Here is a 23973-nt window from a genome sequence, read left to right on the forward strand (position 1 = left end):
CTCGGTGACTTTATTGCACCAAATTCCAATTTACATGGAAGAAGCATCTCAATCCTTGCCATTGGAGCAAACAATTTTGAGCTTAAACCTCAATTAGTTTCTCTGATGCAACAGAATTGCAAGTTTCATGGACTTCCATCTGAAGATCCTTTTCCGTTCTTAACTGAATTCTTGCAAACCTGTGATACTGTTAAGACCAATGGGGTTGATCCCGAGGTCTACAGGCTTATGCTTTTCCCGTTTGCTGTAAGAGACAGAGCTAGAATATGGTTGGACTCTCAACCTAAGGATAGCCTGAACTCTTGGGATAAGCTGGTCACGGCTTTCTTAGCCAAGTTCTTTCCTCCTCAAAAGCTTAGTAAGCTTAGAGTGGATGTTCAAACCTTCAAGCAAAAAGAAGGTGAATCCCTCTATGAACCTTGGGAGAGATACAAGGAACTGACCAAAAAGTGTCCTTCTGACATGCTTTCAGAATGGACCATCCTGGATATATTCTATGATGGTCTGTCTGAGCTATCAAAGATGTCACTGGACCATTCTGTAGGTGGATCCATTCACCTAAAGAAAACGCCTGCAGAAGCTCAAAAACTCATTGACATGGTTGCAAATAACCAGTTCATGTACACTTCTGAAAGGAATCCTGTAAGTAATGGGACGCCTATGAGGAAGGGAGTTCTTGAAATTGATACTCTGAATGCCATATTGGCTCAGAATAAAATATTGACTCAGCAAGTCAATATGATCTCTCAAAGTCTGAATGGATTGAAGGAATCATCCAACAGTACTATAGAGGCATCTTCTGAAGAAGAAGCTTATGATCCTGAGAACCCTGCAATAGCAGAGGTGAATTACATGGGTGAACCCTATGGAAACACCTATAATCCCTCATGGAGAAATCATCCAAATTTCTCATGGAAGGATCAACAAAAGCCTCAACAAGGCTTTAATAATGGTGGACGAAACAGGTTTAGCAATAGCAAACCTTTTCCATCATCCACTCAGCAACAGACAGAGAATTCTGAGCAGAACCCATCTAGTTTAGCAAATATAGTCTCTGATCTATCTAAGACCACTGTAAGTTTCATGAATAAAACAAGATCCTCCATTAGAAATTTGGAGGCACAAGTGGGCCAACTGAGTAAAAGAGTCACTGAAACTCCTCCTAGTACTCTCCCAAGCAATACAGAAGAAAATCCAAAGAGAGAGTGCAAGGCTATTGATTTAACCATCATGGCCGAACCTACAAGGGAGGAGGAGGACGTGAATCCTAGTGAGGAAGACCTCCTGGGATGTCCAGTGATCAACAAGGAGTTTCTCTCTGAGGAACCAAAGGAATCTGAGACTCATCTAGAGACCATAGAGATTCCATTGAACCTCCTTCTACCCTTCATGAGCTCTGATGAGTATTCTTCTTCTGAAGAGAATGAAGATGTCACTGAAGAGCAAGTTGCCAAGTACCTTGGTGCAATCATGAAGCTGAATGCCAAATTATTTGGTAATGAGACTTGGGAAGATGAACCTCCCTTGCTCATCAATGAACTGAGTAATCTGGATCAACTGACATTGCCTCAGAAGAAACAGGATCCTGGAAAGTTCTTAATACCTTGTACCATAGGCACCATGGCCTTTGAGAAGGCTCTATGTGACCTTGGGTCAGGGATAAACCTCATGCCACTCTCTGTAATGGAGAAACTTGGAATCTTTGAGGTACAAGCTGCCAGAATCTCAGTAGAGATGGCAGACAACTCAAGAAAACAGGCTTATGGACTAGTAGAGGACGTGTTAGTAAAGGTTGAAGGCCTTTACATCCCTGCTAATTTCATAATCCTAGACACTGGGAAGGATGAGGATGAATCCATCATCCTTGGAAGACCCTTCCTAGCCACAGCAAGAGCTGTGATTGATGTGGACAGAGGAGAGTTGATCCTTCAACTTAATGAGGACAACCTTGTGTTTGAAACTCAAGGATCTCCTTCTGTAACCATGGAGAGGAAGCATGAAAAGCTTCTCTCACTGCAGAGTCAACCAAAGCCCCCACAGTCAAACTTTAAGTTTGGTGTTGGGAGGCCACAACCAAACTCTAAGTTTGGTGTTGGGAGGTTCCAACCTTGCTCTGAATATCTGTGAGGCTCCATAAGAGCTCATTGTCAAGCTATTGACATTAAAGAAGTGCTTATTGGGAGGCAACCCAATGTTATCTAATTATATTTATTTTCTATTGCTATTTCGTGTTTTATTAGGTTGATGATCATGTGAAGTCACAAAAACTACTGAAAAATCAAAAAATAGAATGAAAAATAGAATGAAAAATAGCACACCCTGGAGGAGAGCAGTCTGGCGTTTAAACGCCAGAAACAAGCATCTGTCTGGCGTTTAATGCCAGAAACAGGCACCAAGCTGGCGTTTAACGCCAGAAACAAGCATCTACCTAGCGTTAAACGCCAGAAACAAGCAACAATTGAGCGTTTAACGCCAGAAATAGGCAGCAGTCTGGCGTTAAACACCAGGATTGCATAGCAAGGGCGTTTTACATGCCTAATTGGGGCAGGGATGTTAAGTCCTTGACCCCACTTGATCTGTGGACCCTACAGGATCCCCACTTTTCCTTCTCTCCTCTTCACACCTTTTCATGACTCTCTTCCCCAAATACCCTTCACCAATCAACTCAATCACTCTTTCTCATCACCTCTTCACCACTCACATCCATCCTCTCTTCCCCAAAAACCCCACCTACCTTCAAATTCAAACTAATTTCCCTCCCAAACCCAACCCTAATGGCCGAAACTTCACCCTCACCCCACTCCTATATAAACCCCTCATTCCTTCTTCATTTTCACACAACACAACCCTAAATTCACCCTTGGCCGAAAACACCTCACCCTCCATCTCCTCCATTTTCTTCTTCTTCAACTATTTTTCTTTCTTCTTTTGCTCGAGGACGAGCAAATATTTTAAGTTTGGTGTGGTAAAAAGCATAGTTTTTTGTTTTTTCATAACCATTAATGGCACCTAAGGCCAGAGAAACCTCTAGAAAGAGGAAAGGAAAGGCAATTGCTTCCACCTCTGAGCCATGGGAGATGGAGAGATTCATCTCAAAGGTCCATCAAGACCACTTTTATAAAGTTGTGGCCAAGAAGAAAGTGATTCCTGAGGTTCCTTTCAAGCTCAAAATGAATGAGTATCCGAAAATCCGACTTGAGATCCAAAGGAGAGGTTGGGAAGTTCTCACCAACCCCATTCAACAAGTCGGGATCCTAATGGTTCAAGAGTTCTATGCAAATGCATGGATCACTAGGAACCATGATCAAAGTGTGAACCCGAATCCAAAGCATTGGCTCACCATGGTTCGGGGGAAATACTTAGATTTCAGTCCAGAAAATGTAAGGCTGGCATTCAACTTGCTAATGATGGAAGAGAACGCATGCCCCTACACAAGAAGGGTCAACTTTGATCAAAGGTTTGACCAAGTCCTCATAGACATATGTGAGGAAGGAGCTCAATGGAAAATTGACTCAAGAGGCAAGCCGGTTCAATTAAGAAGGCATGACCTCAAACCAGTGGCTAGGGGATGGCTAGAGTTCATTCAACGCTCAATCATTCCTACTAGTAACCGGTCTGAAGTTACTATAGACCGGGCCATCATGATCCAAAGTATCATGATTGGAGAAGAGGTGGAAGTTCATGAGATTATACCTCAAGAACTGTACAAGGTGGCTGACAAGTCTTCCACTTGGGCAAGGTTAGTCTTTCCTCACCTCATTTGCCACCTCTGCAATTCGGCTGGAATTGACATAGAGGGAGATATCCTCATTGAAGAGGACAAGCCAATCACTAAGAAAAGGATGGAGCAAACAAGAGATCATGGACCTCAACATGAGCATGAGGAAATTCCTCACCATGAATTCCCTGAGATACCTCAGGGGATGCACTTTCCTCCACAAAACTACTGGGAGCAAATCAACACCTCCCTAGGAGAATTAAGTTCTAACATGGGACAACTAAGGGTGGAGCACCAAGAGCACTCCATCATCCTCCATGAAATTAGAGAAGATCAAAGAGCTATGAGGGAGGAGCAAGAAAGACAAGGAAGAGATATAGAGGAGCTCAAGAGCACCATTGGTTCTTCAATAAGAGGAAGACGCCACCCTCACTAAGGTGGACTCATTCCTTAATCTCCTTGTTTATTTATTTTCTTGTTTTTTGATTTCTGAGCTTTATGTTTATTTATATTTGTGTCTTATTACATGATCATTAGTGTCTAAGTGTCTATGCCTTAAAGTTATGAATATGAATCCATCACCTCTCTTGAATAAAAAATGTTTTAATTACAAAAGAACAAGAAGTACAGGGTTTCAAATTCATCCTTGAAACTAGTTTAATTATTTTGATGTGGTGGCAATACTTTTTGTTTTCTGAATGAATGCTTGAACAGTGCATATGTCTTTTGAAGTTGATGTTTATGAATGTTAAATATGTTGGCTCTTGAAGAATAAGGAAAAAAGAGACATGTTATTTGATAATCTGAAAAATCATAAAAATGATTCTTGAAGCAAGAAAAAGCAGTGAATACAAAAGCTTGCGAAAAAAACAAGAGAAAAAGAAAAATAGCGAAAAAAAAAAAGAAAAAGCAAGCATAAAAAGCCAAAAGCTCTTAAAACCAAAAGGCAAGAGCAAGCCAATAGCCCTTAAAACCAAAAGGCAAGGGTAATAAAAAGGATCCAAGGCTTTGAGCATCAGTGGATAGGAGGGCCTAAAGGAATAAAATCCTGGCCTAAGCGGCTAAACCAAACTGTCCCTAACCATGTGCTTGTGGCGTGAAGGTGTCAAGTGAAAACTTGAGACTGAGCGGTTAAAGTCGAGGTCTAAAGCAAAAACAGAGTGTGCTTAAGAACCCTGGACACCTCTAATTGGGGACTTTAGCAAAGCTGAGTCACAATCTGAAAAGGTTCACCCAATTATGTGTCTGTGGCATTTATGTATCCAGTGGTAATACTGGAAAACAAAGTGCTTAGGGCCACGGCCAAGACTCATAAAGTAGTTGTGTTCAAGAATCAACATACTGAACTAGGAGAATCAATAACACTATCTGAATTCTAAGTTCCTATAGATGCCAATCATTCTGAACTTCAATGGATAAAGTGAGATGCCAAAACTATTCAAGAGGCAAAAAGCTACAAGTCCCGCTCATCTGATTGGAGCTAAGTTTCATTGATATTTTGGAATTTATAGTATATTCTCTTCTTTTTATCCTATTTAATTTTCAGTTGCTTGGGGACAAGCAACAATTTAAGTTTGGTGTTGTGATGAGCGGATAATTTATACGCTTTTTGGCATTGTTTTTACTCACTTTTCAGTATAATTTAATTAGTTTTTAGTATATTTTTATTAGTTTTTAATTAAAATTCACATTTTTGGACTTTACTATGAGTTTGTGTATTTTTCTGTAATTTCAGGTATTTTCTGGGTGAAATTGAGGGACTTGAGCAAAAATCAGATTCAGAGGTTGAAGAAGGACTGCAGATGCTGTTGGATTCTGACCTCCCTGCACTCAAAGTGGATTTTCTGGAGCTACATAACTTTAAATGGCGCTCTCTCAATTGCGTTGGAAAGTAGACATCCAGGGCTTTCCAGCAATATATAATAGTTCATACTTTGCCCGACTTTAGACGACGCAAACTGGCATTGAACGCCAGTTCCATGCTGCATTCTGGAGTTAAACGCCAGAAACAGGTTGCAAAGTGGAGTTAAACGCCAGAAACAGGTTACAAACTGGCGTTCAACTCCAAGAGAAGCCTCTACACGTGTAAAGCTCAATGCTCAGCCCAAGCACACACCAAGTGGGCCCCAGAAGTGGATTTCTGCATCATTTACTCATTTCTGTAAACACTAGTAACTAGTTTAGTATAAATAGGAATTTTTACTATTGTATTTACATCTTTAGTTTCATCTTTAGATCACGTTTGAGGGCTGGCCATTCGGCCATGCCTGGACCTTATCACTTATGTATTTTCAACAGTAGAGTTTCTACACTCCATAGATTAAGGTGTGGAGTTCTGCTGTTCCTCATGAATTAATATAAAGTACTACTATTTTCCTATTCAATTCAAGCTTATTCCTTCTCTAAGATATCCATTCGTACCCAAGAACATGACGAATGTGATGATTATGTGATGCTCATCATCATTCTTACCTATGAACGCGTGCTTGACAAACACGTCCGTTCTACATGCAAACAAGCTAGAATGAGTATCTCTTAGATATTTAATACAGAGGACCGAGTCTAAGATATTAGAATCTTCGTGGTATAAGTTAGAACCTATGGATGGCCATTCTTGAGATCCGGAAAGTCTAAACCTTGTCTGTGGTATTCCGAGTAGGATCTGGGAAGGGATGGCTGTGACGAGCTTCAAACTCGCGAGTGCTGGGCATAGTGACAGACACAAAAGGATAGTAAATCCTATTCCAGTATGATCGAGAACTGACAGATGATTAGCCATGCAGTGACAGCGCATTGGACCATTTTCACAGAGAGGATGGGATGTAGCTATTGAAAACGGTGATGCCCTACATAAAGCTTGCCATGGAAAGGAGTAGGAATGATTCGATGAAGACAGCAGGAAAGCAGAGGTTCAGAGGAATGAAAGCATCTCTATACGCTTATCTGAAATTCTCACTAATGAATTACATGAGTATTTTTATCCTATTTTATATTTTAATTATATTTTAATTATCAATTCACCATAACCATTTGAATCCGCCTGACTGAGATTTACAAGGTGACCATAGCTTGCTTCAAGCCGACAATCTCCGTGGGATCGACCCTTACTCACGTAAGGTTTATTACTTGGACGACCCAGTGCACTTGCTGGTTAGTTGTGCGAAGTTGTGACAAAGAACTAAGATTATGAACATGCGTACTGAGTTTTTAGCGTCGTTACCAAGGAAGGAATGATCGCGATTTCGCATACCAGAGCACTCCTCCAAGAAGCTTGATATTGATGTTGAGGAGGGTGCGCAACCTCCAAGGCTTATCATAGTTGGAGACTTGGAAGAGGTTCATCAAGAGATGGATTCAATCATGGATGAATTTCTATCTACAATAGAATCCTCTCCCGTTGGACATGAAGTTGAAATTATAGAAGAACATGCACAACCTCCCATACCCTTGTTGAACAATGAAGAAGAGAGTGAATCGGAAAAGAGCTACCAAGGGGAAAAGGTTGAAATGGTGTATGTCGAAATTGAAGAATATGAAGAGGTTGATCAAGAGATGGATTCACTCATCAATGAATTCCTATCCAAAATTGAATCACCTTCCATTGGGAAAGAAATCGAAGTTCTTGAAGACAACGCCAAACCAAGTGATAAAAGGAAAAAAGGTAGAAATTGAGGAAGCTCGCAAAGAGGTGGAAACAACTAAAGAAGAGCCTAAAGAAGTAAACCTCGCATTGTCTAAATGTGGGAAGGTCTCCCTCCCCAATCCACCATCCAACACAACATTCAAGTGGGTAAAATTCTTATCCCTAAGCTTTACCTTCTCACTTGAATATAGAGTGATTGAAAATGATGGTCAACTTAGAGCTCTTTGTGGAGTTAAGAGTAGGAAAGAGTTGTGTAGTGGTTGGAAACATCATTCTAAGCTCATGACGGTTGCAAGTTCAAAATTCAAGAGCAATAATTGGGGGAGAACCAAATTGCATGGGTCTAGGAAGTTGTTTGGAAGCTCCTTTGAGAATTCCAAGGCCTTGCCACCCGGATGGAATAATGATGACCAACTCAAGGACGGGTGTCAAAACAAAGTGTGGGATCCTGGATCGCACAAGAAAAATCAAATTTGGGAGCTCATGGTTTGTGAAGAACTCCATCAAAGCTTGAAGATATTAAAATTGAAGAATGGAGCTTATTGGAGATTCAAGCATTGGTGGATGTTCAAGGATATTTTCAAGCATAAGCCACCTTGAGAGGAGCTCCCCATAAGTCCAACTTAAGGACAATAAACAAAAGTGCTAGGTGGGAGACACCCCACCATGGTAATATCTTTTCATTTTCTCTTTTGTACATATTTGTAATTAGTTTAATTTCATGTTTTATTGAGTTTGTTGAGTATAATTGGTAGTTTAGTAGGTTAAATAACGTTTTATGGTGTTTTGGTAGCTGTTCGGAGGTTTAGAATGCTTGGAGTGGTGCAAAAACATAGAAAAATTTTGAAAAATAGAGCACCATCCACGCGTACGCGCACTGCATGCGTACGCGTGAATTAAGCATTTTCACCCCTCCACGCGCACACGCCATGTGCGCATACGCGTGGATTGAACCATACATTGACCTAAGAGTTGCGCCTACATTGAGCCAGCACCATGCCTGAGGCACAAACCAACCTGCGCGTACGCGCACCTGATGCTAATTGCGCAATGCGCGTGTGCGTGTCGATAGCGCCACCTGCCCTCCTGGTACATTTTCCAGAGAGTTGGGCCAACCCTGAGCTGACACTGTGCCCTGCGCCTAACCTGACCCACGTGCGCGCGCACCTGGCGCGTACGCGCCCTTTGGCCAATATGCACATCGGCGCGTAAGCGTGCATGACGCGTCCGCGCCGGTAAAAAAAAGTTTTTTTTTCTCCTCTTCCATTTTCTTTCATTTATCGCATTCGTATACTTCTATTCTTTACGTTTTAATTTTGATTTTATAGCCTGTTTTCATTTTTTTTCTAAGTTTCTCATCTTAATAATGGTGTTGAATTCTTATACTCAATTGTTGAGAACTTCTTGCATTGTTTTGGTGCTTCGTGACTTGTTTAACATTAATGATCATATTTGTTCCACACACAAGATTAGTACTTTAGTCCCTCCTCATTCATTATTCTTTGTTTTTGTACTTCATTATCATTGAGTTTGGATGGGACCTAATGCTTTCATGATTATCACTAATCTTGTTTATGTCAATTCTTATTTGATCTTGATGCTCAGTATGCTCTTCGTGCTTTGATTTTACCCTTGTATCAAGTGTTAGTTAATATGCCTTAGCTTATATTGTTTTCTCACTCACATGTTGTAGCTACCATGTAGTGCGAACCTTACCCTTATTTGGCATTAGCCCCCGCCTATGTTCTATTTGCTTTAATATCTTTGTTGTAGGCTTAATTTTTTTTTCTTTTTCCTTCCTTTTAGGTTGGCCACCAAGAAAGGGGGAAAAGGAAAAGCTTTTAAATGTGGCAACAAACAAGTCATCCGCACAATCTTTTGACGAAGCTCATCAATTGTGGCAACCCATCAACCTTGCTCTTCTTTGCATGCACTGAGGATGGTGCAATCTTCAAGTGTGGGGAGGTCGTCCGACCGGTCGGCGATTTTCGGTGACAAGTTCTAATCTCAACACTTTTACATTCCGTTCTAGGTTTTTAGGATTTTTACTTGCATTTCCTTATTTTCTCATATATACACAATAAGCTTAGTCAAAATAATGAGATTTTTCAAGATTTCTATCTACAGGGCACCAATTGATTTGAGTGAAAACTTTTCATAGGACTTGCTTGAATTATATATATATTGTGGAACATGGTTTTTGAGTTAAGAACACAAGCAAGTGAGATTTGAGCCTAATGGTGTGGTTACATCTTATAACCACTTATTTTCCTTCTTGTGTGCATTATTCTCTTTCTATGATTGTAATCTTTGATTTGTTTGATTCTTTATGTCCATTATTTTGTGTATTCATGAATTTATATGATTGAGGCCATAATTTCATTTAGCTCACTTACCCAAATAGCCTTACCTTTTATCTTCAATTGTTAGCCAATTTGAGCCTACGATTAACCCACTTATTCTCTAATTTAGCACAATACAAGCCTTAAAGCGGAAAACAATAAATGTCCTTATTTGGATCTTTGATTAGCTTAGGCTAGTGTGTGTGTATAATTCAAGTGTGGGAATTTTGGGACATTAGGGAAATAAAATGGTAGTTTTGTATTTTTATTGAAATTATTGGAAATTGGGTACATGCTCATGTATTGATAAAATGTATAGACCTTATGCATTGATGTTCTTGTATATAGTTTGAAAGAAAGAAAAAAATGAGAAAAACAAAAGAAAAAGAAACAAAAAGAAGAGCATGGAAAAGAAAAGAAAAAATAGAAAAAGAAAGAAACAAATAAAAAAAAAAAGAAATAAAAAGGGGACAAAATGCCCTAAAGCAAAGCTCAATAAGGGTCAATGCATAAGTGTTGTGAAATGAAAGGGAAATGCATGAGTATGTGAAAAAGTGAGAAAATGGGTAGTTAGGTTAGCTTTGAAATTGTATAGGATGTCATAGGTTAGGTGGGAAGTTTGAGCTTATCAAAGATTCAAATTTCAAACTCACTTGACCAAATATGCATCCTTACCTTGACCCTAGCCCCATTACAACCTATGAAAAGACCTCATGATACTTGTATGCATGCATTGAATAAATGTTGATTGTTAGAAGAAAAAAAAAATCTTAGCAAGCATGAAATAGAGGAGAATTGAGAGAATCAACCCTAAACACTTGAGCGAATAGAGTGCAAACAAATCCGGTGAGGGTTTGATGCTCAATTACATGTTTTCACCTATGATCATCTCTTTTCTTGCAAGTTTGTAAAAATACTTAATAACTCAATTCAATTGTGGGTTAGACTTGTTAGTCCTTAGCCCTTGTGCATAGAGGCTTCTTGGGAATTGATTTATTTTGACCAAGCAATTGCATTCATGTAGATAGTTGCATATAGGTAGGGTGCATTTAGTTAGATTTCATTGAATAAATGTCATGCCCTTTGCTTTCTCTTGGTTTAAGCATGAGGACATGCTTGGTTTAAGTGTGGGGAGGTTGATAAACCCCATTTGTAGGGTTTATCTTGTGTTGAATTTAGAGGATTTTATCATATTTTCCCACATTTATTCAATGAGATAGCATGGTTTTGTAAATTCTCCTTTAATTGTGCTTAAGAGTGAAAACATGCTTTTTAGGTCCTAGAATAGCTAAATTTAATTCACCTTGATTCCATTAGATGCCTTGATATGTTTGTTAAGTGATTTCAGATTTAGGAGGTAAAGATTGGATGAAGGGAATGAAGGGAAAAGCATGTAAAAATGGAGAACTCATGAAGAAATGAGGGAATCGCAAAAGGTGTCAAGCCGACCTCTTCATACTTAATCGATCATAACTTGAGCTACAAGGGTCCAAATGATGCGGTTCTAGTTGCGTTGAAAAGCTAACATCCGGGGCTTCGAAATGATATAAGATTTGCTATAGTTGCATCGTGGATAGGGATGCGCACGCGCACGGTATGTATACGCGCCGATGTTTGCTCATAATTCACTTAATGCAACTCGTGGCCAGTGATTTTAGAAGCCTTGTGGGCCCAATCCAACTTATTTCTAATGCTATTTAAGCCAAGGACTGAAGGAGAATTAACATACTTTCACACATTAGTTTAATTTAGTTTAATTTTTGGAGGAAAAGTTAGTTTTAGAGAGAGAAGCTCTCACTTCTCTCTAGGATTAGAATTAGGATTAGGTTTAGATCTAGATCTACTTCTTCTTCTTCTCTCTTAATTTTCCTCTTTTATCCTTAATTGTTCTCTTGTAATTGTAGCATTCTACTTCTCTTGTAATTCCTTTGCATTGTTAGTTGTAGCTTATGAACTTTCTTTTGTAGATCTACATTTCTTCTTCAATGCAATTAGTAAGTTCTTTGTTGTTTCATAATTGTTTTGCCTTTCTATTGTTAATCTCTTACTTTTGTAGTTGTAGATTCCTTTAATTCTTGCAATTAATAATGCTTGCCTTTATTGCCTTCTATGTGTTTGTTGAAATGCCTCTTCTAGATATGAGTTAGATTTTGTTCCTCTTGGCTTGGGAAGGTAACTTAGGAACTCTTGAGTTACTAATGTCCAAGTAATTGATGATTGGGAGCCATTAACTCTAAATCTCACTAATTGATTTGGTGGAGAACTAGGACTTATGGACTTTGATTGACATAGCTCATTTGACTTTCCTTTGCTAGTTAGAGGATGACTTAATGGGGTTGATCCTTGCCAATTCTCATGTTGTGGTTAGTGATTAGGATAGAGATCCTTGACCATCAACCCTTGCCAGGGCCTTTTGTTATTTGAATTGCCTTGCCATTTACTTTTCATGTTTCTCATCAAAAACCCCAAAATATAACTCGTAACTAATAACAAGAACACTTTATTGCAATTCCTAGGGAGAACGACCCGAGGTTCAATACTTCGGTTTATAGATTTTAGGGGTTTGTTACTTGTGACAAACAAATTTTTGTATGAAAGGATTAATGATGATTTAGAAACTATATTGCAACGAGAATTTATTGTGAATTCTAAACCACACAAAATTCCAATCATCAAGGCACAAGGGCTCAAGTTCAAAAGAATACTAGAAAGATTTGAGCAAAGTGATATGTCACAATTGCAAAGAGGCTGGACATTTCAAGTTCAATTACCCAAAACTCAAGAATGAGGACAAAGGGAAGAAGGAAAAGAAGAAAGTCCTCATGGCTTCTTGGGAGGATCTAGAGAATGATTCGGATGAGAAAGAGGACTCTGAATATGAAGCTCAAATTTGTTTTATGGCTGGTGAAGATCAACTAGATGAGGTAAATTACTATGACCTATCTATGGATGATTTACATATTATTGTTGATGATCTCACCCACCATTTTGAGAAATTGCTGAATAAATATAACAAATGCAAAACTGAAAATGAAGTGTTGAAAGCTGAAAATAATTTCTTGAAAAAAAAGTGAAGGAGACCGAATGTGCTATTGATCTTATTGAAAAATAGATTTTTGAAATATACAATCGAAAAGCTTAAAAGAAAGCACATTATTGATCCTTCTCAAGAACTTGTTGCTGAAAATGAGAGATTAAATGAAATGATTAAAAGGTTGAATAGTGATTTGGCATAGTTTGCTCATAGTTCAAGTAACTTGGACAAATTACTTGTAAATCAAAGACCATTGTTTGAAAAATCAGGTTTGGGCTATGTGACAAAAGAGGATGCAGTTTTTGAAAAACCAAATGCAAAAGTCATGACTTCTTCTTCAAAAACAAAAACCTCTTTTGATAAATCTGGTCTTGGATATTTTTCCAATAATGATGCTTCTTTTAAACAGCCATATTTTGATGAAATTGTATCATCCTCTAAAACTGAATCGGGTCTAAACAATTTAGGTATGGACTACTTGTCAAATAATGAGGTTGCTTTCAAAAGACCACATTTTCTCAAAATAACCTCACATTCATGAAGTCCTTTTGCTTTTAAAAATTCTGGTTTGAAACCTTTTGAAAGAGGTGCTAATACAAGAAATGAATTTGTCAAAAGAAATGCACCTTTCTTAAAAAACAGAAAAGTTCACTCTTTTAATCATTATCATCGTCAAAAGCTTCAATCAATTTTAGCAACATGCACATAGAAATCATTGTTTTAATTGTAAAAAATCTGGTCACTCTTACTCTCAATGCTTTATTGACAAAAGAAGAGTAGGAAACCAAACATACAATATTTATTGTGACTTTAATGCAATTGGACAACCAAGATGGATAAACTTCAAAGGATCTAAATTTGTTTGGATACCTAAGGCCACTTAAGATTGATTGCAGACTTGCTTAGCATCCAAGAGAAAGAAAAATCTTTTATACTTGGATAGCGGATGTTCTAGGCACATGACGGAGAAGTCTACCTTCTTTATCAGTCTCAATAACTATGATGGTGGCTTTATGACCTTTGGGGACGACGGTAAAGAAAAAATAATTGCAATTGAAAAAGTTGGTAAAAATCTTTCTACCTTCAATGATAATGTCTTCTTAGTTGATGGACTGAAACACAATCTTTTGAGCATAAGTCAACTGTGTGATCTTAGTTATTTAGTCATTTTCAAAAAATTAGAATGCCAAGTTGTTTGTGAAAAAATGAAGTGTTGCTTGTAGCTAAACGGTATGACAATGTGTATGGACTCAGTCTTGATGAATTAAAAAGTCAAAATGTAGCTTGTTTTCACTCAAAAGATTCTGAAAAGTGGCTATGACACAAAAGATTGGGCCATGCTAGCATGTTTCAGATTAACAAGCTTGTTAAAAAGGATTTGGTGAGAGGTCTTCTTTTGATCAAATTTGACAAAGAAATCACTTGTGATGCATGTCAAATGGAAAAACAAATAAAGAGTTCTTTTAAATCAAAGGAAGACATTTCCATTAAAAGACCACTTCAGTTGCTATATATTGATCTCTTTAGTCCAATAAGAACTCAAAATTTGGGTGAAAAACATTATGGCTTGGTGATTGTGGATGATGATACTAGATTCGATTGGGTTTTATTTCTTTCTCATAAAAAAGATGCTTTTTCAACGTTTGAGTTTTTTCTCAAAAGAATTCAAAATGAAAAGGATTTAAAGGTTGCTTCCATTAGAAGTGATAATGGAAAAGAATTTGAAAATCAATATTTTGAATTCTTTTGTGATGAATTTGGAATATCACAAAATTTTTCTAGTCCAAGAACACCACAACAAAATGGTGTTGTTGAAAGAAAAAATAGAAGCATTCAAGAAATGGCTAGAGCCATGCTATGTGAAAGTGATGTTCCAAAATTCCTTTAGGCTAAAGCTGTTAATACAGCTTGCTACATTTTAAACAGAACAATCATTAGAAAATTATTAAAGAAAACCCTTTATGAGCTTTGGAAAAGACACCCACCGAATTTGAATGATATTCATATCTTTGGATGCAAATGTTTTGTTTTAAATAACAAAGAAAATTTGAAAATATTTGATCCAAAAGCATATGAGTATTTGTTTGTAGGTTATTCCACAACTAGCAAAGCCTATAGAGTTTACCATCAAGATGCTAGAGTCATTGAGAAGTCTATACATGTTACTTTTTGTAATACTAACATGGTTCAAAGTATTTTGAAAGATTGTGATGCAGGAAACCAAGTGGAGAGTAACGCCAATGAAGCCCAAAATCAAGAAAAAGGAAATTCTGAGCAACCTGACTTTGAACTTGCTGCTGCAGAAGATTCTGCAGGAGATAATTCTATTTTATCTCTTAAAACTGGCAAAATTCTTTGGAATACCAGTTCTATTGATCCCAACTTGACCGGATCTGTTCCTAAGTCCTCAAGGTTCCTTGATGGAGATTTTTGAAGAATTATCCACAAGAATTTGTCATTGGGAATGTCTTTCAAGGTGTCACAACTCGATCCTCCACTAGAAAGGCAATTGAAGAAACAAAATTGGCCTTTCTATCCCAAATTGAGCTTCAGAACATCAAACAAGCACTTGATGATCCTTCTTGAGTAAAGGCTATGGAGGAAGAGCTTCAACAATTTAAAAAGAATTAAGTTTGGACGCTTGTTCCAAAACCAAATGAAAAGAAAGTAATTGGCACCAAGTGGATCTTTAGGAACAAATTGGGTGAAGATAGAAGCATTGCTAAAGACAAAGCAAGATTGGTGGTACAAGAATATGATCAAGAAGAATGGATAGATTTTGATGAATTCTTTGTCCATGTGTCTCGAATGGAAGCTATTAGGCTTCTTCTAGTATATGCTGCCCATTATGACTTTAAATTATTTTAAATGGATATGAAGTGTACATTTTTTAAATAGAGTCATTGATAGAAAAGTGTATGTGGCACAGCCACTTGGTTTTGAAAATAAAGAGCTTCCAAATCATGTTTCCAAACTTTCAAAAGCTCTCTATGAATTAAGACAAGCTCTTAGAGTTTGGTATGAAAGACTCAGTTCTTTCCTTTTGAAAAATAATTTTCAAAGAGGCACCACTGACACTACTTTATTCATCAAGAATTCTAATGATTCTTTTATTCTAGTCTAAATTTATGTTGATGATATAATATTTGGATCAGCAAATGAATCACTCTATTCTGAATTTGGAAAACTCATGATAAGTGAGTTTGACATGAGTATGATGGGTGAACTTAATTTCTTCCTTGGACTTCAAATTAAACAAACTGAAAATAAAATATTTATTCACCAAGAGAAGTATGCCAAGAAATTAGTTAAGAAGTTTGGTATGGACAATACCAAACACATGGGAACTCCCATGCACCCTAACTCCAAGTTAGACAAGGATGAAACTGAAAAAGATGTTGATGAGACTAGGTAAAGAGGAATGATTGGTTCTCTTATATATGTACTTAACATCTTCTAGACCTGATGTTGTGCAAAGTGTTGGAATTTATTCAAGGTTCCAGTCACAACCGAAAGAATCACATCTTTTTGCAATTAAAAGGATCATTAGATATATTCATGGCACATCCAACTTTGGATTATGGTATCCTAGGACTAATAATTTTTCTGCAATAAGTTATTGTGATGCAGAATTTGTTGGAGATAGAATTGATAGAAGAAGTACATCTGGCATTTATTGTTTTTTGGGAAAATTTTTGAATGTTTGGTCTAGCAAGAAGCAGTCAACAGTGGCTCTTTCCACTGCTGAAGCTGAATACATTGTTGCTTCTTCTTGTTGTTCTCAGTTGCTTTGGTTGAAAACTCAACTTGCTGATTATAAGTTGAATGTCGATAACATTCTCTTGTTGTGTGATAACATGAGTGCCATAAATATTTCCAAAATTTCAGTTTTGCACTCAAGAAAATGTTCAAAAAGGGCAATAGTAGCATTCAATTTGTTAAATCAGAGGATCAACTAGCTGATATTTTTACTAAACCTCTGGCTAAGAACTGATTTTGTAAATTAAGAACTAATATAGGTATTTCTGAGTCATGATTCTTTATGTTAGCCTTGCGAATATGCTAATTGGTATTTTTGTCTCTTAGGTCAGGAGGAGACAATTCTGGACAAATGATGAGCCATCTTTCTGAATCTTGGTTTCTGGGGTCAGTCTCGAGTTTTGAATCATGTGGGCTAACCTTCCTGTTCAGAATTCTTATGGTCCAATGTGTTTTCTTAAACATAACCACCTTTGGACCTAATGGGTGTTACATTCATTTTGTGGGCTTTTCTATTTTTTTTTTGTTAAAATGGTTTTCTTTTAAATATTATTTTATTATTTTTATTTATTTTATTTTAAATAAAATATTTTCAATATGATGTCAAGTCTTTTCAAGGTGTAGTCATAGTTTCTGCATATGCATGTTTTCAAGAAACCTTTTACTTGTAGCAGCTACTAAACTTCTCTCTTCATAACTCATGCTTAACCTCTTCGATTTCTTTTCACTACCATCATTGTTTTGATACTTGCAAAATCCTTGCTTCACATAAAGATGAGAAAGAAAACTGCTACCCCAAGAGGTTCTCTCACTCAACTTCCTAGAATCCCTGAAAAATCAAGAGCCTCTTCACGTTCCAAAGATCCTACATTTACTCCTTCTCCTACTCAGTCGCTCTCTCCTCCTCGCACCGATCCAATAGCAATAACCAAAACTACTCCAAGGTGTCCTTCGTCTTCTAAGCCAGTGGCTCCACAAAGTGGTCCCTCTCGTCCAAGCTCTTCAAAGGGGAAGTGTAACGAGTAACGACCCAATTCTCAGTAAGTCATGATCATACTAAATATCAAGTGTCACTAACTTGTTCACCTAAAACTTTTACTATTTATTATTAAACCTGTAATCGGGTTAGCGCACTATCGAGTTTTTGGAAAAAAAATTTACTTTATAAAAAGATTTGCAATGACAGCTAATTAAACATACACAAGCCATAATAGGGAATTAAATAAATCATACACAAGGCCAGCAATATATATAACCATAATACATAGCATAGATCATACATACACATAAATGTACTGTCATATATATATATATACAAATCAACACTTCAGGCCCTAGTTCATACAGAAAACCCCTAAGCTGGTGCCCAAACAAGCCTAGTCAACTATGTACACCCTACTCTCTCAGTGAGTCTAACCAAAAGTGAGAGACTAACACAAAAGCTAGGCTAAAAACTATCAAAAGGCACAACCGCAGCTTCCAGGCCTTAGCTATCATCATCAGAGGAGATCACAACCACATCAGAACACTCCTTAGGATCCTCGTCCTCGTCATCGGAAATCTCTATAATCTTAGGAGGGGCACTGGCACTGATCTAACCAGCACTCGCTAGTCCACTAATAGAGGCGGTGAGCGGCTCCTCAGAAGATAGCTCGGATAAAGATACTGAGATCTGCTCCACTGGGATATCCTCCTCCGGTATAGGCTTTGGAATATATTCCTCCATGGGCTCAGGCTCAGGGTCCGCCTGATCTGCAGGCTGATCGGGATGCTGGTGAGGCACCAGCCCATCATGAAACGGGTGAAATGGAGCATCCAGGTGGAGCCACTGCAACGGGAACTCATAGGCATGTCGGGGTTAAACTGTGGAGTGTCAATCGGGTGACTGAAGGGATGATCATGCAGAATGTACATACGGGTCCTAATCTCCGCACCTACTACATAAAATCTATGCTGTACAATATCCTCATATATATAGGGAGGGTCCATCTCATAAAATATAACTCCGGTCTCCATCTGAAGGGGAGGGAGAAAAGGGGTAAGAACTGGGGGGTTCTTAGTAGGGTCGAGGGTAGTTAGTTTAGTCAGAATTATCATAGTTCAAGTAATTCACAATAAAATATACAAGTGTCAAAGAGAAGTATCTAATTACCACAATTCAGAGTAGCAATAGGGAATGCATAAACACAGGAAGACAATCACAAGCAACTTCACCGCATCAAGTAAAATACAAATGCACAACAAGGATGATGCATGTCTAGTCCTATCGCAGGTAATGAGCTCATTTGTCGGTTTCGACCCGCACACGACGCAATCTGACTCGCATGTCAGATAAGGCATTCTAGCGGCATAACCTCTGCAAGGTTTCAACCTCTTGCAGGCGCTGATTCTCCAGCTGAAGCATGTGCCACTTTCTCCTGGAAGCCATTCCATACACACGGGCATCCACGCACAATCCTTCACACACAAGGCCCACAGCCTCCAGTGAGCGTTACGTATCGCCGTCCTCACTAGACATTTGGCACTAAGGCCCAACAACACTCAATATCTTTTCAGTTTCTGCTCTCTGCTCTTCTGTGGCAGAGGTCCCTTTACTTAATAAACTGAATTCAAGACATAACTTGAAACAAAATCTATTCTCAAAAATAATAAATCATATTTTTAAAATGAAATCACTTTTCATATATTTTTACAAAAATTAGACAGTATTTTCCCTTAAAATTGGACTTTGCCACCCTTTTCGGGTCCCAACCAAACCATTTTCAACCTAGGCTAGGCATATAAGCATATTTCAATATATATATATATATATATATATATATATATATATATATATATATATATATGCAATGCATATATAAGGCACGATGTGGCTTTTCTTTCTTTTTATTTCCAAAAAATAAGTAATAATATAATAATAATGATAGTAGTAATAATAATAGTAATAATATTAACAATTATAAAAATCAATTTAAATTTTTACTTATCAAAATAGTTTTTAATAATATAATTTGAATAAATATAACGATTCATAAATAATTAATTATTTAATTTTTAAAAATTCGGGGTCTTACAGGAAGCATCCTACCGTAGAGGAACTCGTTCCTGAACCTACAAGACAAAAGCCTAGGTTAGTTCCTCAGCGTCCTCAAAGAGGTAATCCTCATATTCCTCTTCAATCAGTTAAGGAACTTCACAATATTGATCATTTTGCTCACAAATCTTTCTTTATGATATCTCACTCCAACTATAACCCTCACTATTTTTGCTCTGCCATAAACCATGATTTTTTATCACGGTGTTGTTGTTTATCATCCCATTTGTCCTACATTTTTGGCAGAGTTACCAAATCTAAAAAAGAAAGGTTTTGCATTTGTTGAAAATCTTGAATTTTTGGACTTGAATCAATTTTTCAAAATAAAAAAAAGCCTGTTTATCCAGATTTAGTTCGGGAGTTTTATGCTAATCTGACCTACCATGAGAGATCCATTCAGTCTTATGTCAAAGGTCATGATCTTATCCTGAACAGTGAATCAATAAGTGACTCCTTAGAATATACTGATATTGGTGTGTGTGCTTATACCTCTGGAAAATGGAATGAAGGGTTAGGTGTTGGTGCACGAAATCACAATCACACTTTTGTAATTCCGCACAACTAACCAGCAAGTGCACTGGGTCGTCCAAGTAATACCTTACATGAGTAAGGGTCGATCCCACGGAGATTGTCGGCTTGAAGCAGGCTATGGTTATCTTGTAACTCTTAGTCAGGATATCAATAATAATTCTCAGTTTTAATTGGAATGAGTAAAAGAACATGGGTTAAATAATACTTGTTATGCAGTAATGGAGAACAGGTTGAGGTTTTGGAGATGCTCTGTCTTCTGAATCTCTGCTTTCCTACTGTCTTCTTCTTCACGCACGCAAGGCTCTTTCCATGGCAAGCTGTACTTTGGTAGATCACCGTTGTCAATGGCTACCATCCGTCCTCTCAGTGAAAATAGTCCAGCTACGGGTTTCGTAGGGCTAATCATCTGTCGGTTCTCACTAGTGTTGGAATAAGATCCATTGATCCTTTTGCACACTGTCACTACGCCCAACATTTGTGAGTTTGAAGCTCGTTACAGTCATCCCTTCCCGGATCCTACTCGGAATACCACAGACAAGGTTTAGACTTTTCGGATCTCAAGAATGCTGCCAATTGATTCAAGCTTATACCACGAAGATTCTGATCTCACGGATTTGAATGCTCTATTGTCAGGAGAGGCAATCAAACTCGTGAACCAGGAACAAAAGAGATACACACTCAATCTAAGGTAGAACGGAAGTGGTTGTCAGGTACGCGTTCATAGGTTGAGAAGGGTGATGAGTGTCACGGATCATCATATTCATCACGGTTAAGTACGAGTGAGTATCTTAGAACAGAAACAAGCGTGATTGAATAGAAAATAGAAGTAATTGCATTAATCTATCGAGACACAACAGAGCTCCTCACCCCCCAACCATGGAGTTTAGAGACTCATGCCGTAGAAGATACAAAATTCAGATGTAAAATGTCATGAGGTTCATAGTAAGTCTCTAAAAGTAGTTTTTATACAAAACTAGTGACCTAGGTTTACAGAAAATGAGTAAACTAAGATAGATAGTGCAGAAATCCACTTTCGGGAACCACTTGGTGTGTGTTTGGGCTGAGCATTGAAGCTTTCACGTGCATAGGTTGCTCCTGGCATTTAACTCCAACTTTTATGCCAGTTCTGGCGTTTAACGCCAGAATAAGGTAGAGACTTGGCGTTAAAAGCCAGTTTGCGTGATCTCAACTCGGGCAAAGTATGGACCATTATATATTGCTGGAAAGCCCATGATGTCTACTTTTCAACGCAATTGCGAGCGCGCCAATTAGGATTTTGTAGCTCTTGAAAATCCATTTTGAGTGCAGGGAGGTCAGAATCCAACAAGATCTGCAGTCTTTTTTCAGCCTTGAATCAGATTTTTGCTCAGGTCCCTCAATTTCAGTCAGAAAATACCTGAAATCACAGAAAAACACACAAACTCATAGTAAAGTCCAGAAATGTGATTTTTTCATAAAATCTAATAAAAATATACTAAAAAGTAGCTAGATCCTACTAAAAACTATATGAAAATACCTCCAAAAAGCGTATAAAATATCCGCTCATCACAACACCAAACTTAAACTGTTGCTTGTCCTCAAGCAACTAGATAAATAAAACAGGATCGAAAGAAAATCAAGAGGCAATAACATCTCAGAGTTTTATATGAAGCTCAAATTCTCATTAGATGAGCAGGACTAGTAGCTTTTTGCTTCTAAACAGTTTTGGCACCTCAATTTATCCTTTGAAGTTCAGAATGATTGGCATCTATAGGAACTCAGAATTCAGATAGTGTTATTGATTCTCCTAGTTTAGTATGTTAATTCTTGAACACAGCTACTTTATGAGTGTTGGTCGTGGACCTAAGCACTTTATTTTCCAGTATTACCACCGGATACATAAATGCCACAGACACATAACTGGGTGAACCTTTTCAGATTGTGACTTAGCTTTGCTAAAGTCCCCAGTTAGAGGTGTCCAGAGTTCTTAAGCACACTCATTTTGCTTTGGACCATGACTTTAACCGCTCAGTCTCAAGTTTTTCACTTGACACCTTCACGCCACAAGCACATGGTTAGGGACAGCTTGGTTTAGCCGCTTAGGCCAGGATTTTATTCCTTTAGGCCCTCCTATCCATTAATGCTCAAAGCCTTGGATCCTTTTTACCCTTGCCTTTTAATTTAAAGGGCTATTGGCTTTTTCTGCTTGCTTTTTCTTTTTCCTTCTTTTTCTTTCATTTTTCACCATTTTTTTCGCAAGCTTTGTATTCACTGCTTTTTCTTGCTTCAAGAATCAATTTTATGATTTTTCAGATTATCAATAACATTTCTCCTTTTTCATTATTCTTTCAAGAGCCAAAAAATTTAACATTCATAAACTTCACTATCAAAAATTATGCACTGTTCAAGCATTCATTCAGAAGACAAAAAGTATTGTCACCACATATAAATAATTTGAATCTTTCTTATTAAAAACTCGAAAATGAAACTGCCTCCTTATTCTAAAAAAATTTGCTATTTTATTCATGTTTAATGATGACGAGAAAAATAATTTATAGATTACTTGGAGATAATAATAAAAAAATAAAAATTAAAAATAAAGATACTAATTACTATTATTCATGTGACTCCTAAGGTAGATCTCTAATAGCAAAAGTTATCATAGAGTTAAGATTAGGACTCAACAACCTTTATTTTGGGAGATGGATGCTCCTTCAATCCGTGGGGTGTCTGGTCCTTCAAGAGACAGCTTCTGGCGCTTCAGCTCCTGTAGCTCAAGCCCTTGCTTCTCTTGTTCCTTCAGCAGTTTGCAGAGCATGCTATTTTGAATTTGCTGTTCTTCTTTCAGTTGATCCATAGCTTCTTGCAGCTTGGTGACAGATGCTTCTAGGAGGGTCCAGTAGTCAATCTGAGGAATTTCTGGGAGGAACTCCTGTGCCCTCCTTTTGATGGAGTTATCTTACACTTGTTGTCCGTCCATTGACTTTTTGGTGATTGGGTGCTCGACTGAGATATACTCATCCACTCCCATCTTTACCCCAACATCTTTACACAGCAGAGAGATTAAGCTTGGGTAAGCCAATTTGGCATCAGTGGAGTTCTTGTTTGCAATTGTGTAAAGCTCACAAGAAATTAGATGATGAATCTCCACTTTGTTTCCCAGCATAATGCAGTGGATCATCATTGCTCTTTTGACAGTGATTTCAGAGCGGTTGCTGGTGGGTAGTATAGAACGCCCAATGAAGTCCAGCCAGCCCCTAGCAACTGGTTTGAGATCTCCTCTCTTGAATTGATTTGGGACATCCTTTGTGTTGGTTATCCACTTGGTTCCAAGGATGCATATGTCCTCTAGAACTTGGTCCAAGCGCTTGTCTAATCTCACCATTCTCCTATTAAAGGATTCTGGATCATCTTGTTGTTAAGGCAGCTTGAAGACCTCTCTTATTTTGTCAAGGTGGAAGTAAATAATCTTCCCTCTGACCATGGTTCGAAAGGTATAGAAGGTGGTTCCAGTCATTCTCTGCTTATCTGTTTGCCACAGATTTGAGTAGAATTCATGAACCATGTTTTTACCCACCTTTGTCTCAGGATTAGCTAGAATTTTCCAACCCCTGTTTCGAATCTGCTCTTGAATCTCCGGATATTCATCTTCTTTCAGATCGAATTTAACATCTGGGATCACTGACCTTAGACCCATTATTTTGTGGTAATGGTCTGCATGTTCTTTGGTTAAGAACCTCTCTTGATTCCAAAGTGGTTTTGGAGTGTTCTCTTTCTTGCCTCTTGAAGTGGTTTGTTTTTCCTTAGGAGCCATGATCTTAGTGAATCTTAGCTCAGTGATCACGAAAAATACACCAAACTTAGAGGTTTGCT

The 23973-nt window shown here is 37.8% G+C and overlaps 1 non-coding gene across 1 annotated transcript; it reads right to left on the minus strand.

Moving 5' to 3' along the window:
* Positions 1-360: 360 nt before the first annotated feature.
* On the minus strand, positions 361-468 carry LOC148567206 (small nucleolar RNA R71). The gene has a single exon (XR_015882292.1). It is a non-coding gene; the product is annotated as a small nucleolar RNA R71 (small nucleolar RNA).
* Between the last annotated feature and the right edge of the window lie 23505 nt (positions 469-23973).

This window comes from Arachis ipaensis, chromosome B4 (assembly GCF_059453495.1).
Source record: "Arachis ipaensis isolate K30076 ecotype BB chromosome B4, ASM5945349v1, whole genome shotgun sequence".
Lineage (NCBI taxonomy): Eukaryota > Viridiplantae > Streptophyta > Magnoliopsida > Fabales > Fabaceae > Arachis > Arachis ipaensis.